The sequence below is a fragment of the Equus caballus genome, chromosome 3, assembly GCF_041296265.1.
Source record: "Equus caballus isolate H_3958 breed thoroughbred chromosome 3, TB-T2T, whole genome shotgun sequence".
In the NCBI taxonomy this organism is placed as follows: domain Eukaryota; kingdom Metazoa; phylum Chordata; class Mammalia; order Perissodactyla; family Equidae; genus Equus; species Equus caballus.
In genome coordinates this window covers 82,011,508-82,033,496 of record NC_091686.1, presented here as the reverse complement: position 1 = coordinate 82,033,496, position 21,989 = coordinate 82,011,508, and the positions used below count along the sequence as shown (strand labels likewise).

Genomic DNA, 21,989 nt, shown 5'->3' with positions numbered 1-21,989 from the left:
TTTTTGTAGCAGAACAGAAAGCTTCCTTTTGTCGTGGAGCCTGGACACAAAGAAGAGACTAGATGACCCTGCATGTAGGAGAAGGGTGGCTACATGATCCCAGGGGAACAACTGTGCCCTTTGATTACATTCTCAAAAAGGACTATCTTTCAAGTGACAATTAGTTAATATTTTAAGACTATGATGAAAATATGTTCAAGAAAGCCGTATAAAGACAAGGCCAGCCTGGTGGTGTAGTGGTTAAGTTTGCTGGCTCCACTTTGGTGGCCCGGGGTTCGTGGGTTCGGATCCTGAGTGTGGACCTACACACCGCTCATCAAGCCATGCTGTGTCAGTGTCCCATGTGCAGAGTAGAGGAAGATTGTCATGGATGTTAGCTCAGGGCCAATCTTCCTCAACAAAAACAGAAGGAAAAAAAGAAATGAAGTACTGATAAATGCTACAATATTGGTGAACCTTGAAAATATTATACCAAGTGAAAACAGCCAGACAAGAAAGGCCACATATTGTATGATCCATTTGTCTGAAATGTCCAAAATAAGCAAATCCATAGAGAGAAAGCAGTGGTTACTAAGGATTGAGAGAAGAGGGAAATGGAGAATGACTTCTTAATGGATGCAAGGTTTCCTTTTGGGATGATGAAAATGTTCTGGTACTAAATAGTGATGGTGGGTTGCACAACATTGTGACTGTACTAAATGCCACTGAATTGTATACTTCAGAATGGTGACTTTTGGGGCTGGCCTGGTGGCATAGTGGTTAAGTTTGCACACTGCTTCAGTGGCCCAGGGTTTGCAGATTCAGATACTGGGCATGAACCTACACACCACTCATCAAGCCGTGCTGTGGCGGTGTCCCACATATAAAATATAGAGGAAGATGGGTACAGATGTTAGCTCAGTGACTATCTTCCTTGAGCAGAAAGAGGAAGATTGGCAACAGATGTTAGCTCAGGGCCAACATTCCTCACCAAAAATAAAATAAAATAAATGGTGACTTTTTTGTTATGTGTATTTTATTGTGTGCACGCGCACACACACAGTCACACAGACACACACACAAGACTCAAGGCTATGATAAAAGCAGGGAAAGCAGGCACACGTTGTTCTTTTATTACACAATTGCTCCCCGCTCCACCACCACCACCTGCCCAGATCTTTGACCTGGCCGCATATCTGCAGGAGGGACTCACGTGTCTTGTCCACAGATGGGACTAGATGACACGTAAGGTTCCTTCCAAATCTGAGATGCTCTGATCTCATGATTGATTTCATTCCTTCCCCTTTTCCTCACAGACTCTCTTACTTAGAGATATATCAGTAGGACACACAGAGAAAGAAGCAAGAAATCTTGAGTCAACTGGATCCACATTCAAATCTCCACTTTGTCAATGCACTTGCAGTGTGACCTTGGGCCTGTGATGTCACCGAGGATCTCTGAGCTTCCTGCTTCCTTGGCTGTAAAGGGAAGATCGTGACTACCACCTTGCCAGGGTGCTACAGGGATCGGCGACATGAGTGGGGCTGGCACTGAGAGCTAAGTATATGTTCCTATCATTGCTTTTTTTTCATCAGAGAAATTCTGAACCCCCTACCAAGAAGTAGCTATTTAACCACCACTGACTTGGTGAGATCCAAATTTACAAATGTGCTGGCTGAAGTCCAGAAACATCTAGGCCCAATCAGATAACTATGGGATCTGAATTATCTTTGAGGCATGACTTGGCAGTTAGATTACGCCTAAGTAATAATTATTAAACTTTATATGTGTCAACCAGATTTGTCACAGATTGGGGGTGAAATGAGAGCATAAACTTATGCAAAAATTAAAGCCACACGGTCACATCATCTTGTCAGAAAAGAAAAGCAACAGAATACAAGATGCCACTGCCATTTACATGAAGGAACTAAGGCCTGGACTGCCCTCCCAGCAAAAATCTGCTCTAACATAAGCCAATAAGATGACAAATGGGAATCTGAAATGACTTTGAAATAAAATCCAAGATGTATCCGTGAAGGCGGGAGGCAAAGATGTTCTGGAACTGCTGTCTCTCCCAAGGGCTCTGCAAAACCCCTGAGGCCTCAGCTTGTAATTCTGCAATAGGGTCTCACATCTCCAAACCTTTCCTTACCGTAAGTTGACAAATATAGCCCTGCAGCCTGCTGTCTGAGAAGAGTTGGTGCTCCCTAGATTTTTCATGAGCTCTTGTCTTAGTTTGGGTTCCCCCGAAAGCAGAGTCTGACAGAAGCACTTGGTACAGGTGGTTCACTAAGGAGAGGTCACCTGAGGCGGGAGTGAGGGAAGGGGGAGTGTGATGTCAAGAAGGATAGTGTGATGTCAAGGTGACGAGGTACAGAAGGCCTCCTACAGCTATTTACCTAAAGGTGATAGAATTTACCCACTAGCTTCCATTCCCCAGTGGTTGGGAGTTGCTGTAAAGGACATTAACTCTCCTGCACTTTTGGGGTATTCTTACCTATGGGCTGAGCAGAGGCCCAAGGTGTTAGAGAAGGCCCTTGGGCAGAATGCTGAGGGACTGGATCTCACATGAGAGGAGGGATGCTGTCAGTGAGAACAGCGTCTGGCCTCACGTAAGATGACAGTCCACTTAGCCATGGCTGAGATCAGAGGTGGCCAAAGGGATGTGATGTGAGCCACCAAATGTGTTTGTTTCAGTGCTCCTAGATTGCCCAGCCACTCTTGCAGCTAGGTTGTGGTCACATGATCCTTGAGTCCGCATGGAGGACATCTGACAAACCCAGAACCATACCCTTTCTACTCATGTCCACTTCACCAGGGAGACAACAACCTCCAGGCAAGTGAGGGACGGACACAGGAGGGAGTTGTTCCTCGGAGTCAGGCAACAGCTTCAATACGGAAACTGTGAGAATTAGGTCTTTTTTGTGTTCTTTTCCCTCTGAGGAGCTAGATCTAACAACAGGCAGTTGACGTGTGTCCAGAGAACCTCTCAGCTTCTTGTAAATATACACATATGCTTGTATTTCTTTAAAAAGTTCTGGGTTTGAAGTTCATTGGTTTGGCTTAAATCACATGTCCATCTGTGAACCAATTACTGTGGCCAGAGTGTGGAAAACTCGGATTGGCCAGCCTTGGATCATGTGACAGATATATCAGCCTCATGTATACTCCCTGAGGGCAAAGACCACTGGTAAGTCAGGGTGAAATTACTTTAAGAAAGGAATAAATAAATGCTGGATAGCAAAAGTAACAGATATATACAACATACTCTTCTTTTTAAAAACTCTTTATTGAGGTATGACTTAAAGACAGTGAAGTGTACCAATCTTAAGTGTACAGCTTGATAATTTTTTATATACACAGTTGGGTAATCACCACCCAAATCAATATTTAAATATTTTCAGAACCCTCAAAGTCTCCCTTGTGCCTCTTCCCAGTCATAACTCCCCAAAGATAACCACTACTCTGATCTCTAACACCATAGATAATTTGCCTGTGCTTGAACTTCGTATAAATGGAATCATATAGTATATGCTCTTTTGTGTTTGGCTTCTTTCACTCAACATTATGTTGTAAGATTCATCCATGTTGTTGTGTGTAGCAGTAGTTTATTCTTTTTCATTGCTGTGTAACATTCCATTGTATAAACTCTTATCCAATCTATTGACAGTTGAATTATTTCCAATTTTTAGCTATTATGCATAAAACTGTTATGAACATGCTTGTACAGGTCTTTTGGTGGACATAAGTACTCCTTTTTCTCAGGTGTATACTCAAGAATGGAAATGCTGGGTCAAAGGATTTATAAATACTTAGCTTTAATAGGTATTGCCAAACAGTTTTCACTCCCACCAGCAGTGTATGAGAGTTTCAGTTGCTACAGAGTCTTGCAGCTGTGTAGTCCTTGTCAGTCCGTCTAATCATCTACTCTTCTTGATTTCTCAATACCCTTCTACAAAGAGATACAGATATTTGTCAGTAGACTGCAAAAGTCCCAGCCATGGAAAAGGCTCTGTACACCAACGGTAAAGGCTGAACTTAAATGCCTGGTCCTGACCCTAAGGGCAACAGGAACTCAGAAATGGGAGAGATCAGCATGGGCATGGGGAGATATGAACCTTTGGAGAGGTTGAAATGAGCAGGGCTTTGACCCGTTGGTGAGATTTGAATAAAGGAAGGAGAATAATGCAGTCATCCTGTCAGAGTGCACAGCTTGAGCAAAGGCAGAAGGGTGGGAAAGAGTTTGGAGTAGAAATCAGGGAGAAAGCTGACCTCACTTGAGCAGAGAGTACCTCTTGAGAGGAGCAGGGCGTGTGGTTGGATTGGTAAGGACGGGCCAGGCTTGGGCAGGGGGGCTTTGATGTCAGGAGGTGGGCTTGGGATCTGGGTGGCTGGAGTAGGGGAGGTGGCTGAGAGTCAGCAGGTCCCTCATTCAGTCTCAGTTTCCTCCTGTTTCTCACAGTAACGAGCATCTTACCATGATGAGTGTGATAATCATTTTTCTTTCAACAGGGCCCCTGAATGCGAGCCAACTGCTTCATTTGGTTCTCAGCTGAAGAAATAGATCTGTTCCTATGCCGGAGAGAAAACCAGATGTCCTGGATTGAGAAATGGTATCTCTACATGTACTTCAGAGGCGTTATAAGGGATCCTCAAGGGGTTAGTTTTGACTTTGTGTGATTTATACCTTCTGGGCTGACTTCGCTACATTAGAAGTCTTATGGCAGGTGTATCTGTATAAAGTGATGAACACAAGCCTGGGCTGCAGGCCCTGAGAATGGAAAGGAATAGCTCCACTTCCCCTGTTCTTCTAGAACTCCCCATGCCTGAGCCCATTTATCTCTCCACCTGCAGATTCAGCCCTTCAACGACCAGTCGATTCATTTGTTCATTCATTACTTATTCATTCAGCAAACTTTCACTGGATGCCTAGTGAAGGCCAAGTACTGGAATTGAAGACAGAAACAGAGTTTCTGCCTTCAAGGAGCTCACAGACAAGCAAGAAACACTGACACGGGACAATTGAATGCAAATAAGGTACGCAAAGAGCTACAATAAAGGTAATGCAGAGGACAGTAGGGGACATCAAGCCTACCTGAGGAAGTCAAAGAAACATTTGAAGCTCAGTCTTGAAGGATGACTTGGAGTTCACCTGGTAGGCAAGATCGGGAGGGACTTCCAAGTAAGCGAGAGCAAGCCACACGGCAGAAAGACTGGCAATCATACGGCTAGAGCATAGAGTTAGCGTGCAGAAGGATCTGGAGATGAGGCCGAGAAGTGACCAGAGGCACATCATGAAGGGTTGCAAATCCTAAGCTAATGAATACAGGCTTCACCCTGTGGACCATGGGGAGCCATTGTAGGGCTGGAGACAGAACTATATAGTCCAGTAGTTAGAACATCAGGCTGGCACGAGTGTGAAGGATGAAGCAGAGGGAGTGACCATAGAGACAGGAAAATCAATGTAAGGGTTTGTGCATCAGATCTGATAAAAGAAGATACAAGCTTAAAATAGACCCAGGACAGAGATGGTGGAGAAGAGGAAATGGATATTTAGGAGGTAAAATCTATAAGACTTACTGAGGTCGGAGGAGAAAAGGGGAGATCAGGAGAAAAGAATTTGGATGACAGTCGTATTCTGTCTGGGTGGATGATGGTGCTGTTATTTAGGAGAGGAAATGTTGGAGAAAAGGAAGGTTTGGGCAGGACAGGAAAGGGGAAGGGTAGAGGAAATGAGCTTAATTTTTGTCTTTGAGCTTGAAGAGTCAATGGGATATAAGTAGCATGTACAGTTGGATGTATGGCCTGGCACTCAGAGAGAGTTCTGAGCTGGAGATGTGGATTCAGCATCATCAGTACACAGGTGATACATGAAGCCTGGAATCTTTCAGGTGGACATGTAAAGTGAGAAGAAAAGAGGGACAAGGATGATGCCATGGAGAATGTCAGGCCTTCAGGAGTGTGTAAACAAAAGTCACCCAGTGAAGGAGTCAAAGGAGCAGTTAAAAGGATAGGAACAGGGGCCGGCCCAGTGGCACAGTGGTTAAGTTTGCACGGTCCACTTCAGCGGCCTGGCATTTGCCAGTTCAGATCCCGGGTGCGGACATGGCACTGCTTGGCAAGTCATGCTGTGGTAGGCATCCCACATATAAAGTGGAGGAAGATGGGCACGGATGTTAGCTCAGGGCCAGTCTTCCTCAGCAAAAAGAGGAGGATGGGCAGCAGATGTTAGCTCAGGGCTAATCTTCCTAAGGGGAAAAAAGAAAAAAAAAGATAGGAACAAAGCCAGAAGAAATTATAAACTGTGTGAGATCCATTTCTTCTTGTTCTTGGTGCATCCATATCACGCAGAATTTTCCGGCTCACTGTTATTGCAAGAATGAATAAGCAAACGAATGAAGTGGTGTCATAAAGACAAGGAGGCATTTCCAGAAGAGTACCACTCAAACAGTCAGTGACACAAGATGAGAACTAAGTGTCCCAGACTGTTCTGCACCTGAACAGGAAGCACTGGGACAGCCTCAGCCGCCTGTCCTGAAGGGCTCAGCCTGAGCTGCTCTCCTCCCACACAGACCGGGGGTGTGGTGGATCAGTGCTCGCCGTAGGGTATTCCTTATATTGTGGCTCTCATCCTTAAGCCTTCCCCGACTTCCACCCTAAAGTCCTAGAGCTAGGTGACTACCCCTAATTCAGTCTCCAAGTTCCTACTTGGGTACATCGCTATATTGTTATCTATGACTATGTAACAAATTACTCTAAAACTTAATAGTTTAAAACAACACACATTTATTATCCCACAGTTTCTAGGGTTAGGAATCTGGACATGGCTTCGCTGGGATCTCTGCTTCAGGGTCTCTCAAGTTTCAACTGAGGCAGGATCCATTTCCAACTCACTCAGTGGTTGTCGGTAGTTCCTCACGGGCTGTGGGATTGAGGGCCTCAATTCTCTGCGGGCTGTTGGCCACACGCTTCCCTCCCTTCTTTGCCACATGGGCCTCTCCATCAAGGCAGTTTGCATCATCAAAGCCAGCAAGAGAGAGCGTCTGTGGCAAGATCAAAGTCACAACCTTTTGTAACCTAATCATGAAAGGGACATCTTGTCATTATTGCTATGTTCTATGAGTTACAGACAAGTCACCAGGTCCAGCCCACACTCACGGGGTGAGGATTATACAAGGGTATGAATACCCAGAAGTGAGAATCACTGGGGTTCATTTTAGAAATCTACCTACCACAACTGCCTAGAACCTCCTTTCTTTCGGCAAACTTAGGATCTGTTTTGCTGAGAAGAATGCTTCTCTGACAATTGTCTTCACCATCTGGGTTGAACCAAGGCAGAAAAATGTTAACATTTCATTAAGTTAAGTTATGACCTTAACTTTTCCTGTACTACTAATCATTAATGCTTGTATAGTACTAACTACATGCCAGGCTTTACATGAGCTTCACAAATATCAACCCATTTAATCCTCACAACAATCTCTGAAGTGGATACTCTTGTTAACTCATTTTACAGGCAAAGCAACTGAGTCACAGAGAAGTAAGCAATTTGCCAAAAGTCACACAGCTGCTAAGGGGTAGGAATAGGACTTGAGATCCAAGAGTTTGGTTCCAGAATTTCTGCTGTTAACCGTTATGCTTTTCTATAACCCAAATATAAACTGGGATATGATGTTGTCCAGTCTCAGCGTGGTATGACATTAAAACAAAACATTAAAAATATTGAACAACCAAAACATAAATTCCAACATTTAATTAGCCTGAAAAGAGATTCATTCCACACTCAACAGCAACCTATTTTGCGTCTCGGAGCCTTTCATTTGCCAAGTCTCCCTTTCAAATTTTCCCTGAAACCCAGACCAGACTATTTTTCATTTTCTTTTTTCTCTACTTGTCTCTTAGCTCCTTATGATTTAGGTTGACCTGGTCTTCTGGCTTCATTCTTTAGGATCTTGTCTAATTAGCCCATGACCTCAATTTTACACAGCAAAGGGTAATCCTGGAACTGACTGAGCAGTTAAGAATTTTACCCCTTTTCCTCCTATCTGTCCAGTCTGATTTCTCTCTCCCTATTTCTATATCATAAAAAAAACATAGAAACAGTAGACAGAATGCTCCTTCAGGAGGAGGGGAGAAGGAGAAGCTGAGCAATAAAGAAAAAATTCTCTTTAGCTGGTGGAGGTTTGGAGAGGAGAAAGGACAATAGGCTAGGAACACAAACTAATAAGCTTTGTCTTTGTCACATTCCAAGGGATGCGTGACTGCTGCACTATGTGCTTGTTATCACAGACGAGGTTGCCAAGCCGACTAGGGCAGTCCCAGCAGAACTGAGGGTCTGGCACACGGCGGGGAAGCTTCCTTCTCAGATCTCGCTCAGCTAGCTCTTTCCTCTGAGGCTGTGAATTGGGGGAAAGCACATGGAAAACCAGGGAGAATGAGAGATGCTTCCAGTTCTCCAAGCCCCTCTGCCAACCAACAGACCCTGGGTCCACACTTTGCTTCCCAGCCTGGGGTCTGTTCACTGGAAGGTTGTGAGAGCTGATTTGAGGAAGATGAAATAGCCATGCTTCATTTTTTCTCAAAGTAAAATAAGGCAACTGAATCTTAAGTCCTATAGTAGCGACCTCAGCAAAGCCTCTCCGATAGGCCCCTCTTAGCCGTTGCTGCTGCCAACACCCTTGTTTGTCATTTCTGCCCTGATCTACTTCAACTGTCCCTAAGCCCTACCCTGCTTTCTGTGTTTCTCCACCTCCATTCATTTCACAAACCACTGCCAGTTTAATCTTCCCCAATACCAGTCGTTTTTTTTTAATTCAGGTAACACTGTATAGGTCTCAGGTATACAACATTATAATTCAACATCTGTCTATGGTACAGTGTGCTCACCAAAAGTGTAGTTTCCATCTGTCACCATATAATTGACCCCTTTTATCCTTTTTGCCCTCCCCCAACCCTCATTCCTTTCTGGTAACCACCAATCTGTTGTCTGCTTCTATGAGTCTGTTTTTGGTTTGTTTTGTCATTTGTTTTGTTTTGTTTGTTTATCTTCCACATATGAGTGAAATCATATGGTATTTGTCTTTCTCCATGTGACTTACTTCACTTAGCGTAATACTCTCAAGATCCATCCATGTTGTTGCAAATAGCAAGGTTTCATCATTTTTATGGCTGAGAAGTATTCTATGGTGTATATATACCACATCTTCTTTATCCATTCATCAGTTGATGGGCACTTAGGTTGCTTCCATATCCTGACTATTGTAAATAATGGTGCACAACCATAAAACTCCTAGAAAAAAACATAGGCAGTACACTCTTTCAGGTTGGTCCTAGCAATAGCTTGTTGGATATGTCTCCTCAGCAAGGGAAACAAAAGCAAAAACATACAAATGAGACAACATCAAACTAAAAAGCTTCTTCACAGCAAAGGAAATCACAACAAAATGAAAAGACAACCTACCAAATGGGAGAAGATATTTGTAAATCGTATGTCTAAAAAGGGGTTAGTATCCAAAATACCCAAAAGAACTCATACAACAACCAGATTTAAAAATGAGCAGAGGATGTGAACAGACATTTTTCCAAAGAAGACATACAGATGGTAAACAGGTATATGAAAAGGTGTTCAACATCACTAATATTAAGGAAATGCAAATCAAAACCACAATGAGATGTCACCTCACACTCGTCAAAATGGCTATTATCAAAAAGACAAGAAATAGTAAATATTGGAGAGGACGTGGAGAAAAGGGAACCCTCATACACTGCCGGTGGGAATGTAAATTGGTGCAGCCACTATAGAAAACAGTATGAAGGTTCCTCAAAAAATTAAAAATAGAACTACCATATGATCCAGCTGTTCCACTTCTGGACATTTATCCAAAGAACACAAAAACGCTAATTTGAAAAGATTTATACACCCTAATACCAATCTGATCACACCATTTCTCTGCTCAAAATCTCTCAGTTGCTCCCCTTTCCCTATAAATCCTCATCTAAACCTTCACGACCCTCAAAACCCTTTTTCTAGACATATTCTTCTACATGTATTTATTGTCCATCTAAAATAGGTGACTCACTGATTGCTGAGCACTGTACACTTTTCTGCTCCATGCCTCTTACTCCCATCATTCCTCCTGCCTCTAAAACCTTCCATTTCTCTCTGCTCCCCACATCCCCCATGGTACCAAGTTCAAAGACTATCTAAAAAGTCAGCTCCCTTGGGAGACATGTCTAGACAATTGCAACTGTGTGATTTCTCCCTTCTGTCATTTCCTGTATCATTCACATTTTTCTTATACTACCATATCCATGTGCCACCCATTTATTAGAAAGTGCATACTCAGAAAGAAGAGGTGCCTTCTCGCTAAACTTCGAATATCCTATGGTGCCCAGCAAAGAGCCTTAAACATGTGCATGTTAAATATTCAATAAGTAGCAGTTGAATTGAAATGAAGTTTGCAGGGCTGATATCTCTCCTGTCCTAATTTATTATCTAGTTTATCATTTTACATCTTTTGCTGGAATAGGCAAGACGCATTCCTTTTAGGAGGGAGGACGCGAAGGAAAGCACGGCAGAAGGCCTCAACCTGGCCAGTCACGGTCGTGTGCATTCCACAGCTTGAATTTCACCAAAGCCCATGAGCATTTAGTCTCTGGGTGTTACCTTGTGGGTGACGCCTTTAAGTAGCCTGACCTCATGCTTTTCAACCCTGTCACTTACCACCGTCAGAAGGAGTGTGGCACAGGGCACGTCAAACAGGAAAGATGGTTACATCGATTCAAGCCAACGAATATTCATTCAACACCTACTATGAGCCAGCACTCTGCCAAGTGCTGGGAACAGAGGGACGAACAAGAAAGACATGGCATGGGCACCTCTGAAATAGAATTCCAGTAAGAGTAGCTACCACGTACTGACAGCTCACTATGCCAGGCCCCGGACTCAGTGTCTGACATGCATTGTCTCTCTCAATCCTCACAGCAAACGCTATCAGCACCCTCATTTTACATGTGGGAAAAGGGAGGCTTAAAGAAGTTAAGTGTTTTGCCCTGGATTAACAGGCAGTGGAGCTAAGATTTAAACCTGGGATTTATGATTTGAGTCCATTCTTAGAAGCACCAACTTTGCTTCCTCAACATGTTTTTGATCTGCTCAAAACAGATCCTTGCTCTCTTTATTCTTTGAGTCTTGCAATGTGGCTTTGGGTGAAGGTACATATATTATAAAATTTGGCTTCCTCTGTCTCTGGAGAGTCCACAAATCCATAGAGCAATCTCCCCCAGACTTCTCCAACATTCCTTCACCTTCAGGACTCAGACTGAAATAGCCTGTGGGCAGAGGCGGTATCTACTCATAGACCTCAAAGGTATCCCTCCCACCTTTCTGTGCCCTGATACTCTCGACTATGTGTTTTATCCTCTTCTATTGTATGAGGTTTTGCATATTTCCTCAAATCCTTTGTGGACCAGGTAATGCAGAAGTAAATCTAATATGCCTTGCACCTCTTGGCTGCTCAATATGTCACACGAACGTAGAATAACGGATGCTTAACTCGTGAGGGAGACTTAGAGAATGTCTTATCCAGTTTTCATTTTGTTCCACGGAGATCCTGGTTGAGGTTGTTGGGCTCCTCACCTTCAGTGCTTCTGGAACAATCCACTCTAATGTCTTCTGCATATAGAGCTTCCTGGAACATTTCCTCTGAAGGATGGATTCTCTGACTAATAAAAGTTTAGTTTCTCATTGGAACCCTTGTGCATTCCTGGTGGGAATGTAAAATGGGGCAGCCAGTAGGGCATATGGTTCGGTGATTCCTCAAGAAGTTAAACATAGAATTACCATATGATCCAGCAACTCCACTTCTGGATATGTACCCAAAAGAAATAAAAGCAGGGACTCAAATGGATACTTGTATACCCATGTTCGTAGCAGTGTTATTGACAATAGTCAAAAGGTAGAAGCAACCCAGTGTCCATCAATGAATAAATAGATAAAATGGTACATACATACAATGGAATATTATTCAGACTCAGAAAGAAGGAAATTCTGACACATGCTATAATGCGGATGAACCTTGAAGACATTATGCTAAGTGAAATAAGCCAGTCACAAAAGGACAAAAACTGTATGATTCCCCTTTTATGAGGTACATAGAGTAGTAAAATTCATAGAGACAGAAAGTAGAATGGCAGGTGTCAGGGCCTGGGGGGAGGGAGGGAAGAATGAGGAGTTTCTATTTAATGTGTACGAAATTTCAATTGGGCAAGATGAAAAAGTTCTGAAGGTGGATGGTGATGATGGTTGCACAACAGTGTGAATGTATTTGATGCCACTGAACTATACACTTAAAAATGATCAAAATGAGGGGCCGGCCCCATGGCCAAGTGGTTAAGTTCGTGCTCTCCACTGCAGTGGCCCAGGGTTTCGCCAGTTTGGATCCTGGGCGTAGACGTGGCACGGCTCGTCAGGCCACGTTGAGGTGGCATCCCACGTGCCACAATTGGACCTGCAGCTAGGATGTACAACTATGTGCTGGGGGATTAAGCAGAAAAAAAAAAAAAAGACTGGCAACAGTTGTTAGCTCAGGTGCCAATCTTAAAAGAAAAAAAAAAGATTAAAATGGTTAATTTGATGTTATGTATGTTTTAGCACATTTTTTTCAAATGCTCAATTTCTCATTTAATGAAAGAGGGACTTGAGTTTCAAGGTGAAGTAGCTTGTTCGAGGTCACTTGGCAAAGTGATTAGCACAGTTGGGAGTTGGGAACCCAGGGCTCTTGGCTGTCAGGCCATGGCTCTCCCCATTGTAACCTACTCCCTCCTCCTGGGGACGAGGGGTCTAGAGGAGACCAAAGGGAAATGCCAGAGGTCATGACCCTCTAGACTCAGAGTGTCTCCATAGCAGCCCTTTTCCCTAGCCCATGGCCTTGCTCTCTTCATTCCACTTTCCCCTCCTTTTTCTCCCTGAACCAAGCCCTCTTGATGATCAAAACAGGCAAAGTCTTCATGGCAAGGCCCTGGAGAAGCAAAAGCAGATGGAATGGGCTCCACTGGAAAATGTATGTGTAGATGGAAGTTTTTCTGTTTTTTCCAAGTCTCTTGGCTCTTAGCTGTTGGGATTTCATTCAAAGTGGAATTTCCAGCCTTAGCTTGGCTCCTAATGCAAGAGTTTTGTTTTTCCGTGTGCATCTCTCCTGAACTTGTTGGTCGTCTCCCATGGATGCTCCTGGCTGCCATGCTCCTGCATCTCTGCCTGTTGAGCTTGAACAGTGCTCTATTATTGGGGAAGCATGCCCTGGCAAGCTCTGAGGGCACGCCCTGTCCTACCGGAGAGATGGCACACCTTGGGAAACAGGTTGTTTCACTCGCTTCAAAAACATCTGCTCCCTTAGAGCGCTCAGTGCAGCAGGGGAGAGGCCCCAGAGAGATCCAAGGCAGGTTTTTATTTGGTCTTCAGATCCTGATGGACCAAAGGCCTAGCCTAGAGTGGGAAGGCAAAGAAAAGTGTTGAGAGTTTGAAAACCACTCTGTGAGCTAAGATGAGCCTTCCACAAACAGATCAGCTAGTGTCCTGAAGGAAACAGTTTTTTAACATTTAGCCAACAAATATTTTTGAGCACCTACCATGGGCTAGAACACTGTGTTAGGAGCTGGGGATATGATGATGAATGAGTGAAATAAGTTCTCTGCCCTCACGGAGCTTATAGTCTAGTGGAGGAAGTAGATAATGAATAAGGAAACAAGAACATTGCAGACTGTGAAGCAGGAGAGAGGAGAGAGTGAGTTGACAGCAGGTCAGTGTGGCAGGAGGGGGTGGTTATGCTGCTACTTTCAATGAGGTGGTTAGAGAGGGTCACACTGAGGAAGGGGTCTAAGCTGAGACCTGAAAGACACTAAGAAGCCAAATATATGGAAAGCCAGGGGGAAAACACATGCAAAGGCTATAAGACGGGGTGGCATATGCAAGAACCAGATGGGCCACCAGCGTGACTGGAGGACGGGCAGGGAAGGAGAGGTAAGAGGCCAGGACATGGGGTCTTTGTGGGCTATAGTAAGGAGTCTGGCTTTTATTCTAAGGGCAGCAGGAAGCCTTTGAAGGTTTAAACATAGGTGGTAATGATTCTGAACTGACCCCACCTCCTTGGCTGAGACCTCCCTACACATTTCTCTGACCATTCCACTCTTCAAATTACTGGACCCCAGTTGCAAATAAAGCCCTTCTCTGCCCTCATGCTAAAGGGTAGAAATTGGGGTGTCAGAAATATCGTGCCAGAGACCCACGATATTCTCGAATGAACTGGGCCCGGCTAAATCAACTTTCCTAAGTTTCCATCCCTTTGTCCACTTTTAAGGTGTTGGAATTCAGCATTTAAAGCCTCCTCCTGTCTGAGGAAAGCAGAAGAGGAGCTCAAGAGTATATCGTGAATCTTACTACATCTGGAATAAAGATCAGGCCAGCTGATGCTTAAATTAAAAGCACAGCTTGCCTTTCCTCCCTCCTCTCACCTCACGAATAAAGTCGAGCAACAGGCATTGAACTGGTGAAGGACACATTCATCAGAAATCTATGTAGGCATATTTCTTTTACTTACCAAAGCTCCAATTAATCCTAATTAAGGCTCACTCATCTGCACCCCATTGCCCCAACCCCACCTAGAGAGGAAAACCCAACCTGCTCCCCACCTGTAACCCAGAAAAAGAGAAACTGTTTTATGAGAGTCCATGGACCCAGAGCCCTTTTACAGAGAAGTCATCTGCATTTGGTTCCCTATAACACTGCGCCGGGCCACGGGGTAGGAAAACCGGTTGACATCTGGAGGAGATGTTGGGAGTGTAGCCATCTCAGCTGGAAAGATGGGATTCTGGCCCATTTTCCTTCCTACTGGAGGATTGTCTTTCCTTGGTCGCTTAAAGGATTCCTGGCTCCTACTGTACTTTGTTCTTTGCTTTCATTTTTTCCACGAATATTTACTGAGCAGTTAATGTATGTCATGCAAAAATGTCTTGTATGAATCTTTTCTTGTGTGATGTAGTGGAAAGAGCATGCATTCTGAAGTCAGAAGACCTCGGTCTAGAGTCCGGGAGATTGTGCTTGCCTGGAGCAAATAATTTTACTTCCCAAAACTTTGGTATCTGCTTTGGCAACCTAAAGGCCGCTCTGAGGATCAAATATAATAATGAGTGTGAAATTTCTGTAAATTGTAAAGTGCTTCAAAATGATAGTTCGTTTTTGAAAGTATTGCATTTGTTCTAAGATGAATTTCCTCATGGTCACTCACAACCTCCAGCCAGGGGAAATCAAAGGAGGTTAAGTCTCACTTGCACACACTTCATCAAGGGCCCACTGAGCAGCCCTAACAATGTGTTCCGGTGGTCATATGTTTTTATAAAGCTTGGAAAATAAGAATATTTTATCAGCAATTGGTTAAAACCACTATGTTTTTCCTCTGCAGCTTCCTCACCGTGACTGTTTTTCTGTTGAACAGCGATGAGTGGTGGTAGGCATTTTCGATATCTGGCTAAAGAGAAGTTGAGTTGGGGAACATGAAGTTTGGATTGAGCGGCATATATTTCTGCAGTTTGCAGAATTTCCATGTTTAGTTAGGTTATTATTAGGCCTCCTGGTGTAGGAACGGCTTCCAGGAATGCTCCTTTCCCTACCATGTCAATTCATCTGGTGCCATCTCATAAAAGTGCAGGGCCAAGGGCAAAGCTGTGATAGGACCATGTGATAGGACCATGCACAGTAGCAGGACCAGAAATAGATGTAAGTAATGGAAGAGAAACAGGATTTCAAATGTAGGGAGGCAAAAGCTAGTCTTCAGAAAGTTCTTCTAATCATCAGATGTGTTCCATTGTAAGTGGAAGATGCAGTTCTCATTGACACCTAGCTAAAATAGAAGTTTGCTACTATCAAAAATATACTTGATAGTACAGTGTACACAATTATTAATACATCATATATTTTTCTATTTTTTATGGGAATCTTGCAAGATAAAATTAATCACAATACCTGGGTTTATAGGGCATAGACCGTAGCAGTATTACCTATGGCACGAACATCTGTGTGTGAAATTCCATGTTTATGTATCATATCAGATCAGATCACCTCTTAGCATATCTGATGCTTCTCGTCCTGACAAGGTCTGTTGGTTGATGAAAAGGAACACAACATTGCCACAGACATAGCAAAATGGCCTGAAGAAGCAAGGGTTCCTGTGCCAAAACTCCCATGCGTATTCATTAATAAATCAATGTAATGTAAAAATAAAATAAAGTAATGTAAAAATAATTTGATTACATAATTATGCAGATCAATACAACAAGAAGTGATTTAAAATTGCTCTCCCATAGGCCTTAATTTCAGATTAATTTTGTATATTTTTTAGAATTTACTGAGCATATAAAAATTACCCCAAAACTTTATAGAGGCATGTTGGACAGTTAATGAATAAAGATAATGTTATTTTTATTTTGATTTCGTGATGTTTGTAATGTTTGCCAGCTTTTTTACATCTGAAAATTACTATGATTTCTTTTCTCATTCTAGATAAATATTTATTTTGTGTTCTTTACACCTAGTTAATTTTGTGTTCATAATTTTGTATTATTTTTCCTAAAGAGGGCCCCTAAATTGTATAAGCTTCAGGCCCCTTGAAGCCTGGATCCACCCTGCCTGATTCGGTTACTCCATCCTGCTGTGGACATGAGTCCAGTATCCCTACCCCGCTCACTGCTCCACCCTTCACCAAGAGCTCTAAGCCCACGAGTGTGTGTTGCAGAACCCAGAGCCTGCCACCCAGGACAAGAAGCAGAGCATCCCAGAGTCTGCCAATGAAAAGATTCTCATTAATGGGTTCCTGGAAGTTAGGGTTAGGATAGGATACCAAGGAAAATACCTCTCAGATAAAAGCCATACAGAGCCAGCTCACAGGAAGATAGTAAAAGATTATTTACACATTGCACTCCGCTCTACTATTTCAAGCAACAATAACTAACCATGGGGAACTATCTCTGTGGTGGAGAGCGCTAGTTGTCTGCCAAAATCTATCTCTGGTTCTTCCATAGATGTAGATTTCAAGCCAAGCATATGGACACTTATCTAGGGGCTCCACTTCCCGGCCTCTTTGGTGGCTGGCTGTGGCCACATGACTAAGTTCACCAACGGAACGTGAGCAGGAGAGATATGGATGACTTGTGCCTGGCTTGCTTTTAAAAAGAAATTACTTCCCTAAACTTTTCCTATCCCTTCCCTGCTAGCTGGCAAGTGACAAATCCCACCTTCAAACATGCAGATGAGAACAATGCACTGAGCCAGAAGTTCCCAAACTTTTCCACTCAAATACCCTTAGTGTCTCAGTAGTTCTATCAGGTTGCTCCTAGGCCAAAAAGAAATAACCAATAGTTCTATTTGTTAAGTAGTTTTGTCCAAACAACCTAATAAGTACTTATTCCCTAACCCTTAGTGTGAAGGGTCTGATATTATATAGTATTTGTAAGCAAATGAGATAGCCAGTCAGGGTTTCATGGATGTTGGCAGAAGACACGAGATTCCTGGCTCAGAGACGAAGGAATGCATTACTCACAACAGTAGCAATAGTCAGAGTGTCAGCATTAGCTCTGGTTTGCTGACCTCAATTCCTATGGGACTATGTGAAGAGGGCTATGTGACATCTGCACACGGAGTGGGTTGTGTCACAGAAGAGTAACCTGAATCTCAGGTTACCAAGCTTTGGCACCCTGAATATTTTATAATGGGTAGTAAGCCTGCCTGATCTTTGCCCTAGAGGGAAACATTATTTGTCTTAGACTAGACAATAAGCAGAGCTGCTCTTTGTTCCAGAAAGAGCCACTATCTCTGTCTTCCAAGGCTATTAGCTATACAAACATCCTTGAAAAAATAGTCTGGATTAAAGGCAGTCAGTGCCTCTGCTTACAACATAGGCAAAACCATGAGAGATACATGGAGAATTGTCTCCCAACGTTTAGTAGCCATTTGCAAAAAATAATACACATAAATTGAAAGAAAAAGTAATACTTTATTTTAGTTTTAAACAACTGCAATCACTTGGTAATGGAATGCGTGTGCTGGCTGGGCACTGCTCAACTCCTCAAACCTTGGAATCTGATTGGACGCAGCCACTCCATTCCTTGTTCCACATTGACTTTCTCTTAGTGCTTGCTTTTTATCACTGCAACCACCAAAACCCGAGCTTCACAAAGATACGACGTCATCAAAAGGAAAGTTGTGCTATCTAATGTTGAAACTGCGAACTGCCTCAAGCTCGTAGTTTCACGTGGCATCTGTCAGATGTGGAGGGCCACTATGTTTTCCACAAAAATTGGACACATCCCGTGGTGCTCCTGTGAGTTCTTTCAGGCTCCCTGGGACAACTTGGTGCATGGTTTGGGAGCTGCAGCCCTAAGCAATGGTGGAAGAAGCACTTGATTCTGAGTGGCCTCATAGAGGGGCACTGTCTCGATAGCCTAGAATAAGTGGATTGTTATATCAGAGAGAAATAAACTTCTATCCTCTTTAAGTAAAATTCATGGGGTTTTTTGTTGCAGTTGCATAGCCTTTATCCTAACTAGTACAATCTCCTACATAATTTTGGCCGGGTCTCACATTGCAGATTTGATGACGTATGTTCTTACATTGTGGGAAAAAAAGTATTTCCTATGTGTTTCTTTTGTCTTTCCAACCTCAGTCATCACCTCAATCAACATTTATTGAGACCCTACTATGCCCTGGCTCTGGGCTAAGCATCCTTTCAAAACCCAAGTCCACATCTATGTTCCTCAGTTGCCTCAGCTGCAGGCTCAGGTCTCGACTCTTGAGCCAAGTCTAAGCAAGACCCTTCCCCATTTAGCAAGGAAGGTCTGGAAATCGCACTGATGCCTTGCTCTCAGGAGTAGCTGCTGTGCCTTGGACTTGGAACTCAATGAGGAGAACTTGGATGAGCTGAGCTGAACCAGTCCTTTTTCACCAATCTGGTTAGGATTAAGAAACTTCAGACCAAGGCCTATCTGACACATCCAGCAAGACACAGAGAACGTATCCAGAAAGCAGCATGCAAGCAACAAGACGGAGAGTACTTGTTTTCGCTGCCTAGAGCTGAGCTGGCTTGGATTGCTGCTGGGGTAGTGAGCTCTGTGTGTATCTGTGTAAAAAGGAACAAGAGGGATAGCAGGTTCTGACCTCTCAGTGACTGAAGGGAGAAAAGAGAAGAGGGATGGCTGAGCTGGCCCGGGTAGCTTGGGAGGAGCAGGCCCTACGTCCACTTACTACCTCTACAACACGAATGAGACACAGAGAGAGCAAGGCATGGGCCCTCACACCCTCCAGTTCTGCAGCATGGAGAGAGAGGAGAGAGCTAAGAGAGCTCCAGTCCTCCCACACCCAAAATGAGTGATATTTTAATGCACATTGATCACTAGTAAACTTGACCCAATAAGAGTCCTAGAATTTTAACAATCCATGTCAACTTTTCTTCTTCTTTTTTTTTTTCCTGAGGAGGACTGGCCCTGAACTAATATCTGTGCTGATCTTCCTCTATTTTATGTGGGATGCTGCCACAGCGTGGCTTGATGAGTAGTGCTAGGTCCATGTCCGGGATCTGAACCTGTGAACCCTGCACCTGTGAAGTGGAGCATGAAAACTTAACCACTACCCCTCTGGGCTGGTCCCTAGCTTTTATTCTTGAGGGCAGCATAGGTAAGGGGAAAAAAGATGAAGGACAGGAGAGTTCTGCCTCTCCTAAAGCTGTGTAATACTCACGGTTTTACTATAGCAGGAAGAATTTATTTGCCTAAGGATCTCAGATCCTTGTTGAAATAAAACAAGATTTTTGGTAAACTTTAAATAAACTAGAAAATGTATCTTAATCTGAAACCAGATTTCTGCTTTCAAAATCAACTGTTATATGTTATTATTATTTTTAACATGTAGATTTGCTTAAACTATTATTTTACTGAAAATAATACTATTATTTTATTGAAAGAGAAATATACACGTGGTAAAAAGGAATCAAGCAGTATGACTCTTAGCCAATATGGTGGGTGAAAAATGATACCTTGTTTTCATTTGCACTTTTTAAATGATGAATGAAGATGAGCATCTCTTCCAATGTTTAAAAGCTTTTTCTGTGAACTGCCTATTCACATCTTTTGTCCATTTTTTTCATGCTTACGTTGTTGGTATTTTTCTTATTGTGTTGTGAGAGTTCTTCATATGTGAAGGAAATTAGCATTTTGTCTATCACAACTGTTTTAAGTATTTTTCTGGTTTTTTTTTTTACCTTGTTAAAGATATCTTTTCCATGAAGAAATTTTTAATCATTTAATGTTCTTTTTTTTATGATCTCAGGGTTTCATGTCTTTTTCCCTTCTGATTTTAAATAATTTCTCCTAATAATTTATGGGCAATGCTTTTTAGGTTTGCATCTTTTCTCCATTTGGGATTTGTTTTGGTGTACAGAATTAACTAGAAATCCGGCTTCGTTTTCTCTAGATGGCCAGCCAGTCTTCCCAGCACCATTTGCGAACAAATTCTTGTTCTCCTCTGATCTGAAACGTCATCTTCATCATACTCTAAGTTTTCAGTTTTTAGGTTGATTTCTGAGCTCCCTTTCCTGAGTCACTGGTTTTGCTATCTCCTCATGGTCCAGGACCAACCTATTTTAATTAAATAGCAGCTGTGTTAAATTAAAAGTACCCAATTATTTGTCTCCTATTAGATTTGCAAAGATAATAACTTACATTTATTGGCACTTGCATTGAACCCTATTCAATTGCTGATTTTTGACTTTTTTGACTGTTTTGACTGATTTTGACCTTAAAATTGTTGATTTCATATGGCTTAATCTGATCTATTCAGGTACTTTCCTAAATGCTTTACAAATATTAATTCACTGAATCCACACAACAGCTCATCAAGCAAATATTATTGTGATCCCATTTAAAGATGTTGGAACTGAAACACAGAGAGATTAAATGATTTGCTCAAGGTCACACAGCTAGAAAGCGGCAGAACTGTGATTCTAATTGAGGTAGTCTGATGCCATAGCCTACACTCTTAACTACCATACTTTGAAGGCTCTGCTAAAAAAGGGGGGGGTGGGGCGGAGAAACTGTCAATTAGCAGTGTTGGCAAGGATGTCAGAAAAATAAAGGCACTCATTAAATGTATAAATTGCTACACATTTTCTAGGCAATAATTCGTTGATGCGCATCAACATTTTAAATACACATTCCTTTAACAGAAATTTGACTTCTAAGAATTTATCCTAATGATCTAAGAGTTCAGAAACACAGAGGAGTGTCTATTAGATATTGACTACTGCATTGTCTATAATGGTGAAACACTGGAAGTAACCTAAATGTCCATCAAAAGCGGATTGGTTAGATAAATTATACTACATCTATACAATGCAGCCAACAAAAAGGATCATGGGTATCTAAATTCTCTGACATAGAAGCCACCTGGGTCCATTATGGAACCCCTAGGATAAAGCTTTTCTAGTCACAGGGCTGGCCTTACATGGAGATGAAATTGGTGCTTGCCTGGTAATGACATTTGAGATTCAGAGAAGCTCCCTGCCCACCTTCACTTCAAATTACCACTCCCACTCATGCCTGACATTCTCCCACAGCCCTTTAGGTTGATCTTTGCTCCCCACACTCCTGCCTCTCCACTGCAGTGATATTGTGGGGAGCTGTAACTAATCATCTCTAGCTGCTTATGGTGAAGGTGGTGGTTGCTTTCCTTTCAAGAGAATGGACAGTGGCAGCATGACAGCATCAACGACTTTAATAAGAGCCTAAAACACAGAAACAAATAAAGGGAAAAGGAGGAGAGGAAGCTAAAGTTTGCTGAGCACCTTCTGAGGACAGAAGAACCCCATCTCATGTGTGGGTGAGATTCCAAAGCAAGCATGTCAGGCAAAAGTGCATATGGTCAAAAAGAATCTTGAAAATTCCTTAAATCACTCAGAAAATACTATCTACAT

General features: G+C 42.7%; 1 long non-coding RNA gene across 1 annotated transcript; it reads right to left on the bottom strand.

Moving 5' to 3' along the window:
- Nucleotides 1-3,255: 3,255 nt before the first annotated feature.
- Nucleotides 3,256-10,744, bottom strand: LOC138923649 (uncharacterized). Its single transcript, XR_011437566.1, has 3 exons — nt 5,075-10,744; nt 4,457-4,551; nt 3,256-3,931 (listed from the first exon to the last, which is right to left on the bottom strand). It is a non-coding gene; the product is annotated as an uncharacterized lncRNA (long non-coding RNA).
- Between the last annotated feature and the right edge of the window lie 11,245 nt (nt 10,745-21,989).